General features: G+C 39.9%; 1 long non-coding RNA gene across 1 annotated transcript; it reads left to right on the forward strand.

The window, feature by feature from the left end:
• Positions 1-938: 938 nt before the first annotated feature.
• LOC140597731 (uncharacterized) lies at positions 939-4,422 on the forward strand. Its single transcript, XR_011999619.1, has 2 exons — positions 939-1,111; positions 2,426-4,422. It is a non-coding gene; the product is annotated as an uncharacterized lncRNA (long non-coding RNA).
• The last annotated feature ends 6,379 nt before the right edge of the window (positions 4,423-10,801 follow it).

Here is a 10,801-nt window from a genome sequence, read left to right on the forward strand (position 1 = left end):
ATCTCTCTGTGTCTCTCATGAATAAATAAATAAAATCTTAACAAAAAAAAAAAAAAAAGCCAGAAGGAAAGGAACTCCTCTACCACCAGTGCCTCCTCCGAGGTCTCCCTCCCACCAGCCTTTACTAAACCGTGACATTTTGCAGAAGTTCCAGGTAAAGATCCTAGTTCTTTGCCTCCAATAAAGCAATATATATAAGAAGGAGCTTTGGATACTTAATAGAAAAAGACATTACAGCTTGCCTGGTGATCATCGTGCTTTATGTCAATTATGGTCATTTTGTACTACTGGATCACTGCATTTTTCAAAATGTTTATCAAGGACTGTGGGGTGCCTGAGTGGTTCAGCTAGTTAAGCATCTAACTCTTGATTTCAGCTCAGGTCTGATCTCAGGATCGTGAGATGGAGCTCTGTGTCAGGCATGGAGTCTGCTGGAGATTCTCTTCCCCATCCCCTCCCCATCCCCCACCCTGTTTGCCTGCTCTCAAAAAAAAAAAAAATACACACACACACACACACACACACACACACACACACACATAATCAAGGACCTAATTAAGTACAAAATTCCATGTAAAAACAGACTATGTGCATCTTCTTGATAAACATTTAACCAACACTATGGAGTTTACAGTCTGATGAAGGAGATGGATTTTTCACCGGAAAAAAAAAAATCACATGCAGATATTTTGAAAATCCAAGTCAGGTGCTCTGAAGAAAAGGAGCAAGTTGCCACATGAATGTTATCTATTGTGGAGGAATTTGGCCTAAATGGAAGAGTTGGGAATGCTTCCCTGGAGAACTGATATTAGAGCTAATCTACGGACAAGATTCAAAATGGGAGAAAGCACCATGCGCTAAGAGAACACAGTACATGCCAAAGCCCGTAGCAGAAGGAGAATGATATTTTAAAGAACTGAAAGCAGACCAGTGGGGCTGGAGCACAGAGTGAGGGTGAGTGTAGCAGAAGACAAGTCAGGGGAAGCAAGACGCACCCACACTAAGGATCCTGTTGATTGCTCTAATGGTGAGATCACTCCGGCTGCTGTGTGGAAAACTGTCAGGAAGCTAGAACGGAGCGACCTTAGCAGTTGTCCAGGCCAGACATGAGGTAGGTTAGACCACAGAGAAGTAGACATACTTGGGAAGATACTTAAGCAATAGCAATCAATTTGGTGACACAGAGTGTGAGAAAGAGGAACTTGTCCAGGAAGATTCCTTAGTCCCAGGCTTAGGGAGCTGGACAAATTCTTGCAGATATGGAGAACGCCAAAAGGGCAGCAGGTAGGGTGGAGTTGGGATAGGTATGGGAAGTCTGTGAGGTTCTGGCTTGAACGTTGGGTGTTCCTTGGATATTTACAAGTAGAGACGTCAGGTAGGCAATAGTAGAGTTGTTCTGGAGCACAGAAGGTAGACAGGAGCTGGACATAGAGAATCAGTATTCGTAGGCAGAGAAATGATCATTAAAGCTACGGATTCAGATAAAATTACCCAGGGAGAGTACAGACAGTGAACAAAGAAAAGGGTCTGACAGAGGAAAAAATCAGGACTGGCATTTCTGAAGTGGCCCCCTGAAATGTTTACAGGTTGATGATATAAACCATCATCATCATCCCCACAGCGTGTTTCTCAGCAGAGGCAGCTAGAGGAGGGAACACGCCAATTGGAGGAGTTCATTATCTGTTTTTTTTTTTAAGATTTTATTTATTTATTCATGACAGATGCACAGAGAGAGAGGCAGAGACACAGGCAGAGGGAGAAGCAGGCCCCACGCAGGGAGCCCGATGTGGGACTCGATCCCGGGACTCCAGGATCACACTCTGGGCGGCCAAAGGCAGGCACTAAACAGCTGAGCCACCCAGGGATCCCCATTATCTGATTTTTTAAATATAAAGTTGGTATATAACATTATATTAGCTTCAGGTAGACAACATATGGATTAGGTTTCAAAGGCAGCGAACCCATTAATTTTTCTCAGATATCTAAAATAATTACATAGGAAATGGCCAGATGAGGGAGGGAGGGCCGTAGACTTCAAGAGGGAAGAGTTTATTATAGTCTCAGAATTTTCTGGTCAGCCACAAAGGATACTCTGTACATGCTCCGTTCATCTTGTAGAGTCCATGCAATCCATGAGTAGGGAAAGGCAGGTGCCAAGTCTCAAGGGACTTGCATGTTTGTTTGGGAATCAAGACGTAACTTCACACCAATGAGCATTTCCAAACGAAACTACTATAGAGCTATCCAAGAGAAAGAAAAGATCACATTATTAAATCATACAGGCGCTCAAGGAGACCCAAATGTCCCTTTCCTCGAAGGTTCTCAGTTGCTTTTGCTAATGAGACCAACAGCTCTGCTCCATAAATTACAGCAGGGTAGAGAGTGAAGCAGAAATTACTGTGTTTTTTTTTTTATTCATCTGCAGAAAAGGTCACTGAAGGGGAGAAGTTCTGCACTTACTGCAGTGGCTGAACCCAGAGACACCAAGGATCGGGAAAAGTGCACCTCGGAAGGCTGAGCGTGGGGAGGAATCCGACAGCTATGTGTGGTGTGGCCCGAGGTAAGCTGAGCACGGAAGATCCACACGCAAGTGTCCGCAGCATGAGAGATGGAAAGTGACAAGACTTCTCTGGAAACACACCCATAGAATGGCCAAGGGCTCCTAACAGAGGGCTCCAACCTACACAACTCTGTGTGTGTGTGTGAATGGCCAAAAGGGAAGTTTAAGGAACACAGGGACAAAAAAAAAAAAAAAAAGTGTGTGTGTGATATCTTCACCAACGTAACTACACTTGCTATGTGATAAACTTGGACTTCTCTGGGTCAGTTGTTCAGACTTTCATCTAGTCTTTATCATCATTAAAAGCACCCAAGAGGATTATGATCTATGGTCTTGGGAAAGAAGACCAAGGAATAGGCCCTTGGGCCCATTATGCTCTTCCAGCTGAGGAAAACATGGCACCTGGCCCCTCTCTGCTGTCTCCACCTTCTCTCCCCAACCTCGGTCACCAAAGGTGAACACACGGGCAAGCTCCTCTGATGGATACATACGACAGACTGAACCTTCACCACTGATCTGGGGAAGAATTTCTCAACGCATCGTGGGTCTTTCAGCAATTGCCTCTTCCAATATATATTTCTGAACTTGTGTGTTAACTTAGGGTTCATTCACTTCATAATTCCTTCTGTTCTATAGAACTAATTGCTGCTGTAGCTGTTTCTACACCCTTAGGTGTCATCACAGTCTTTTTCTTGAAAATGTAAGCACTTGTTCAAACTGACTTGGGAACTATAATTTATACAGACTGAGTCACTGATCTCAGCTGGCTGCTTGGGTCCTACTTGGTGTACTTCCTTCTTTTCTAAAGGGAATTTTCTTTGAAGAAAACAAAAATCACTTTTCGATTACTTGTTACAGAACTTTTTTGAAAGGGAGTTTTCTTGGGAAATTATAGGAATCCAATATTGAGGATCTCACAGAGCAACAGTTCTACTCTTCGATATATGCTGTGAACAAACGATCTAGAGAAAAATAATCTACATGGAAATTTTTTTTAAGACACTTAAACACAAACTTTTTTTTCTCTTAATACAATTGATTTGGGGGTTTGCCACTACCTAGCCATTTTTTAAAAATAGCTTTTATTCACCTATTCATGAGGGATACAGAGAGAGGCAGAAACATAGGCAAAGGGAGAAACAGGCTCCATGCAGGGACCCCGGTGCGGGACCCGATCCCAGGACCCCGGGATCACACCCCAAGCCAAACGCAGATGCTCAATCACCCAGCTACCCAGGAGTCCCACTACCTAGCCATTGAACTTCTCTGGGCCTCAGCATCCTCCTACCATGAAATAAATTAGATAATATAATTGTATTCTATCATGCTGAGAATATAATATGAAAAGTGTTTTTAACACTAAAATTGAAAACAAGATACGCTCTACTAAGACAAAAAGAACCCCAATTTATAAGCCAATTAAATAGGAGGCAAATACAAAGGTTATAAGGCATTTTACTACATGAGTCCTTTTCATAGCCAGTTCATGCAAAATGTCTCAAAAGATGATCCAATTCACAAAACTGACCCAAATCACAAAAACTTATGAATGTAGCCATTGTGGAGCTATTCTACTGCTTGAGTAGGAGACCTTTGTACATATCCACCTGTATATCAAAATATATCAGATACGTTGATGTTCTAGGCATTTCTAGGCATTATCCAGTTTAACCTTCACAACTTGGCATTTACACAGAAGAAAACTGACATTCAACTGGGTGACTGTTATTTGAACCCCACCCCGAGTTTGTCTGGCATAAGCATTTACACTAATTTTGGGCTCTGTGGACTTTGGTTCCAAGGAGTCCTTACTTTGTCACAACAAGAGACCTGACCAAATATATTTGTTCCTTTAAAATAAATGTTTGGTTTAAGTTCCTTTTTCCTCTATTCCTTCCCCCAACTCCTTTCAATTTTAATTTTTTTTTTTTTCCCTTTTGTGGCTGGGTCTGATCTTACACAGACTTCTCAGGAAAACTATGTTCATGTAAAACTGGAAGGCCAAAGAGCTTCCTGCCTGGAATAGGCAGGTCATTTCTGAGGCTGTGGAGCCCTTGATGCCGGGAGGTAGCCCACCTCAGTAAGTCCCGAAAAGGGATTTTCTTACATCACGTGTGACTGGTGATATATCTCCATACTTCACCCTCTCTAATTCACGTAAAATATTATGGATGCTGTTCTCTTTTCTAAGTGAAGTTATAAAAGGAATTTACTTTCATTCTAGCTCACTTATTGAACATAACTGATCACCAGGAGATTTCATGTCATTCCACAAAAGCAATTAATCCAAATGGTTACTTCCAAACTGTTGTCTTCCCAGTTCCAAGTCTAGAATAGCAAATTGAGACCCATCCAACATTGGCCTTGATTGTCAGCATTTTTCCTGCATGCATAGCTCTTGGCAGTGAAGCTGTGGCTTGAGAACAAATGACACTGGTGCCAATGCCTTGTGAAAATTACTTTTTCCCTTTCTCATCTTTTCTTCCTAACCTGCTATTCAGAGTAATAGCTTTCTACTATAGACCTGCTTTTTATTTTTATTTTTTTAATTTATGATAGTCACACAGAGAGAGAGAGAGAAGCAGAGACACAGGCAGAGGGAGAAGCAGGCTCCATGCACCGGGAGCCTGACGTGGGATTCGATCCCATAGACCTGCTTTTTAAAAGAAGTTGGCACCATATGATCTATTCGGATGCGATTTATTTCAAATTGATTTTTTTTCTGTTGGATACTCTGGACCTCTGATTGAAAACATCTTGGGAATTCCAAAAGTTGGCATGCTGGTGGCTTCTTTGTGTTCCACATCTTTTCTGGCATATTGACAGTTGCTGCTTCCTATCTCTAGAGGATAACAGTTGTACCATGGTCCTTCAGCTGACACAACTATCCTCAGGTAAATGGCTGGCTCACGTGGTGACACATCTCAACTGCAAATTATTTTCACGGCTGTGACCTCTTCCACTCAACAACTTACTTTACTGACATAAACGGTATTTTCTTAGTGCGGCCCAGCTGGGGAAAAAAATCCTTTTCAGAACATGTGTGTTTCTCTGCCTCAGAGAAAGTATGAACCCAAACGTTTGAGACTGGCACCATTTTGTAAACCTAGGTCTCACATTACTCCGAAAGTCCCAATATCTTGGGAACCAGGTGTGCAGTCAAAAATAACTGCTTTCATTTCTATAACACTTAGGGTCAACAAAACTCATTTACATACATTATTTCATTTGATTCTAACAATAAGCCTACGAGGTAACAGGACAAAACCTGTGATTGCTATTTTTCAGAAAATGAAACCAAGATTCAAATATTACTATTATTAATTATTTGAAAACCAGCAGTAACTAACAAGGAATGAGCTGTCTGGTGCACAATGTAACTTCAGACATATTACCACAACTGCATTAACAGCAACACTGAAAGGAAGTCATATTAGTGTTCTAGTATTTTACACGAAGAAACAGCTTTTGGCAGAAAACACTCCTCTCATTAAGCGTCCTTCTTCATGGGCAGCTATGTGCAAAGGACAGGCCAGAGCTTGCTGTGACATGTTCTGCTTGCTAGCTCTAACTCCACCCCTTCCCTCCCACTCACTCCCAAACCTACCGGTGAGCCTCAACACAGCTGTGGAGAACAACTCAATCAGACATATTTTTATTGATAATTTGAATAAAAGTAATATAAATAACACTACTGAAATTTTGGAAAATAGAAGAAGAGAAAACCACCAAGCAGTCCCATGACCCTAACTAAACCTCCGTTAGTATGAGGTTAAGTTTCCTCTACCTTTTTTCCCCCTATGCATCTGCTTTTCTCCTATTTGTAAGATAAATCTGTATACATTTTTATTTTGCATTTTCAGTCAACAGTGGGATCTTACACTATTCATTCTTTTTAAGGGCCATTCACTCCATCAAGCAAATAAAATATAGTGAATCTACCTGTTGGACACTTAGTTATTTCTGCTATTTCATGGGTATGACTTTCCTGGCATGTTGGCTTGTTCCTTACAGCAGCTACCCAGAAGGTAGACTACAAGGTCAAAGAGCACAGATATTTTTCTGGTTTTTGATAGCGCCAAATCACTTTCTTGAGAATTTGTCCTATTTTAAACTGCCGTCATCAAAAAAGACCTATTTCATTAAGATAATTATTGAGTTTTGATAGTCACTATTTCTTATTAAATTTGTATACTGCCAATTATTAATACCTTTCCACATTTTATTTTTGTATTTTGGGGGGATGATCTGTTCATGACAATTAGACTTTAACAGTATCATTTCTCGGAATAGTTAAAACTATTACTAGTTCTCAGAGCATGAAAAAAAGGCATAATTAGGAAAAATGATTTCTAAAGTCATAGTTAAAGGATTTGGAAGTTCTTCCCCCCAATGTTCCTCTCATATAAAGTAGCAGAGATTGACTCATGCATGTGATGTGTGAAGCAAGGTAAAAATCACACCGATGTCCATACATGATCCCAAACTAAAACACTGCCCTGTCTTCATGTTTGACTGTTGTTCTCATCAATTAGCACAAAAGGATAAAGGTATTACATCATGGGACCAAATCCAGGCCCTATGTAACAACTGGATTACTTTAGGTAAATCAAATAAACATACTGAGCCTGTGTCTTCATTCATAAAAAGGAATAATACTAATCCCTACACAGGTCTGCTGAAAGGACTGGGAAAATAGGTTTACATGTGTATACTAAAATATGAGGAATGATCAATTTTGGCTTAAGTTCTGAAATACAACTTTAGAGAGCTAAGAAACCCTAGTAAGATAACATTTGACACTAGACATGCCCAACATGAATACAACCTCATTTTGTAGTCACTGTGGAGACGTAACTAAGACACACAAGGTATAGATAACATTTTTTCTTCTATGTTTGAAGTTCAATATTATTAAGAGACTTTATATAGCCTACTTTACCCTAATATTAACAACCCAACAGAGACTGGGCCCTAGAGAACTATGGTTTCAAGTGGTAAATGTCTGTTTTTAATTCTAGACTCCCATGGGACCAGAAACTATAGACAGTCCGATGTCTACTGCAATGCAGAGTAGGCATTCAATAAATATATATTTACTGAATACAGAAACTATGTCAGAGTAACTAGAAGTTATTGACTCCTGCCTCAGGCTGTATAGTCTGACTGGAGGAATTTACACTTAGTTTGCTGAAGACATCAGTTTGAGGAGGAATGGGAGTTAAATGACCCAACTTACAAGTGTAAAAAAAAAAAATACATTTAAACATCAAATATATGCAGCCTACTTAACAATAGCATTAAAGGGCCTCACTCCAGTGCCCTGGGCCTTCCAAAACATAAATGCAAAAGCACAGAGGAACCAGCTTGTGTCTGAAATCCCATCACTGTATCCTTTTGATATTCTTCAAGAAGCAAATCCACTGAGCTTCATCAGAAGAGCCAAAATTTTTCATTTAAAAGGAAGAGGACCTAGTGCAACAAAAATGTATGTACGAAGGACAGTGAAAGGACCTAGTCCACTGACATGTTCAAACATTTTAAGGCAAGCTATTATTTCAAGCACATGTCAAGATGATGAAGAAGGGGTGTAATGAATTACAGAATAACCAGTGTTTATGCCTGAGAGGTCCTTGGGCCGTTCTGTACCTCCTGGAAATTGTTTATGCACACAAGTCCTGTGATCATGGGGCTATGATTAGCGGATGCTGACAGTGACAGCAGAGGAAGGCATGAATCACCGCTGCTCCATATAGGAGAGAACTGAGCAAAACCCAACTCTGTCTTCGAGATGGGCTTCTTTTTCCACATTCTGCCTACATTCTTTTGACTTGGCGCTACAGCACAGGATGGGGAAAGAGTAGGGAACTAATGACAGATGAATTCCACTATTTTGGGAAGTTCCACTTCTTCCTATAACTCTAATCATTTTGGGGAATTATAATTTCTTAATTTGTACCTAACAGCTAATAATCTCCCATCCTTTCTCCATATTGATGCATTGATTTTTTTTTCTTTGAGAGGGAAAGAGAAAAGGTGGGTACAGAGTGAAAAAGAAAATTCCAAGCAGGCTCCATGCTGAGCTCAAAGACCAAGCTGAAACCCAGAGTCAGATGCTCAACCAACTGAGCCACGCAGGCACCCTGCCGTTGATATTTTTTTAAATGAGCTCCCCAAAGTGTCCAGCACTGCATTTCTAAGATGGTTCTACCAACAGGAACACATTCATTTCTCCTCACTCCATCAAGAACTCAAGATGGGAATGCCACCAGTCAAAGGAAGGTCAATAACACTTGGTAACTTGCCCAAATTTCTAAGAATTATCCACCAATGAATTTGACTAGATGATGGAGTCATAATAAATATGTCACAGCAGTAGAGCTATTTTGTTATCATCACAAAATGATTAGAAAAGTTTGTCAGAGAAAGGTCATTCCTGAACATAGGTGGAAACGTCCATCTGTGGCAACATCTGTACAATTTTGCTTGGTTGAGATGTTCTACTTGTCTTTAGCTGCAAAAACAGAATAAGAATCTCAGTTGAAGCAAAGAACTAGGAAAAAAAAATGTGGGGATATGCAAAACTGCCTAAATCAGCCACAAGACATTAGTTTGCTTCAAGTATTGGCATTATTAGAATGCAAAAGACTTTGCAGCTCTTAATTCCTTGAATTATTTATGTCTGACTCTATGAGTGAGGTATAGCCATTCCATATCTTACTGTCCATTCGAGAGAAGTTCCTAAACAAAAGCAGATGCACTCACTGTCATAGACACCAATGGTGGAATTGGGAACAACGGCCTCCTCTTATCTTCCTGTGGATACTTTCCTACGTAAGTCTGAAAAGCTGCCCCTGTCTAATGAATGGATAAGTTGGGGGAAACCAGTAAACTCCAGGTACCAAGAAGAAAACATCCTCAGAATGACATGAGGTAAGACATTTAAAGAGAGTTGATGTCATCTTCTGATGTCTTTCCAGTGATTTCCTTAGAAATCTGCCCATGATCACTCACATAGAGGCAGGGGGAAAAAAGCCCCTGGGGTTAGAGGAGGGCCTTTATCCACAGCTGAAACTGATGAAGCCTCCTGGCAAAACCCCAAAGCACTTTGTTTCCTGTCTTCTCAAAGTCTTGACCTCCAGTATTTAAGGAACCAATAACATGTTCTCATTTCTCGAGTTATTTTTCTCATGCAACCCATGGCAGCTGTTTGCCAGCTCAGCATTTAGACTAATTTGTTACAGAAAATGGGGTTAATGTATGTTTACCAAGGTCTAAAGATTAGCAAAAGGCTTAAATATATGTTATGTGCAACTAAATAAGATGTGTAATACTTTCATAGTTATGTGTATTGTAAAGTTAGAACCTTGAGATTCAGAACACTTAATTTCTAGATGGGTCTCAGTTTCTCATTTGTTGTTTTGTTTTTCCTTGGAAAATAGCATGACAAAATATACTGATAATGGTTTAAATTTAAAAAAAAAACCTTTCTGAAAGGAAGTTTCTGTATTAGCTACATATCAGTACTACTTAAAAATATTTTTCTTACAGTAACCAGGGGATTCCTATTCAGCTCAACAGTCTTACATACTTGTTTTGAGGACTTAAAGCTTCCGGCCAAATAATGGCAGACAAAAGAAGAATATATATATATATTGTGTTTATTTTCTTCAAATACTAAAATTTTACAAGTGCTCCGCCTACATATATTGTGTTACTTTATGCCCCTACTTGAAAAGAGTATCAATGATATTCAAATACAAAGGAGAAACCACTGATATTTGATTGTCCTATTGTGGACAAAAATCCATTGGAAGCCAAACACATTCACTTCCTTAAAAAAAAGAAGTTCCAGGAACTCTCTCAAAAGAACGAATGAGAAAACTTCCCCAAGCAATAGCCAGCACATTGTTCCCTTGTCCTGTTGGGGGTTTTGCAGCGCTAGCTGATGGGGGGGAAAGGTATGGAGCTGTGGCAACATTTTCTCAAGTTTAAAGCCTTCTCAAATTTTGGAGTTTGGGACCAACTTAAGTATTTTGGTGCATGATAATATATATCCTTGGCCAAATGCAACTTCCCGTTTCTAAGAAGGGAAAAGGCTGGAACAGTATAGTAAAAAGGATCATAAGCCTTCTTGGATATCAAAGAGTGCTCACAAAACCACATTTTGATGAGTTAAGTGTAAATGAATCAGAAACTTATGGCTTACATTTCCCTAAAAACACACATGGATTTTAAAAA

This window comes from Vulpes vulpes, chromosome 1 (genome assembly GCF_048418805.1).
Source record: "Vulpes vulpes isolate BD-2025 chromosome 1, VulVul3, whole genome shotgun sequence".
NCBI classification, from domain to species: Eukaryota; Metazoa; Chordata; class Mammalia; order Carnivora; family Canidae; genus Vulpes; species Vulpes vulpes.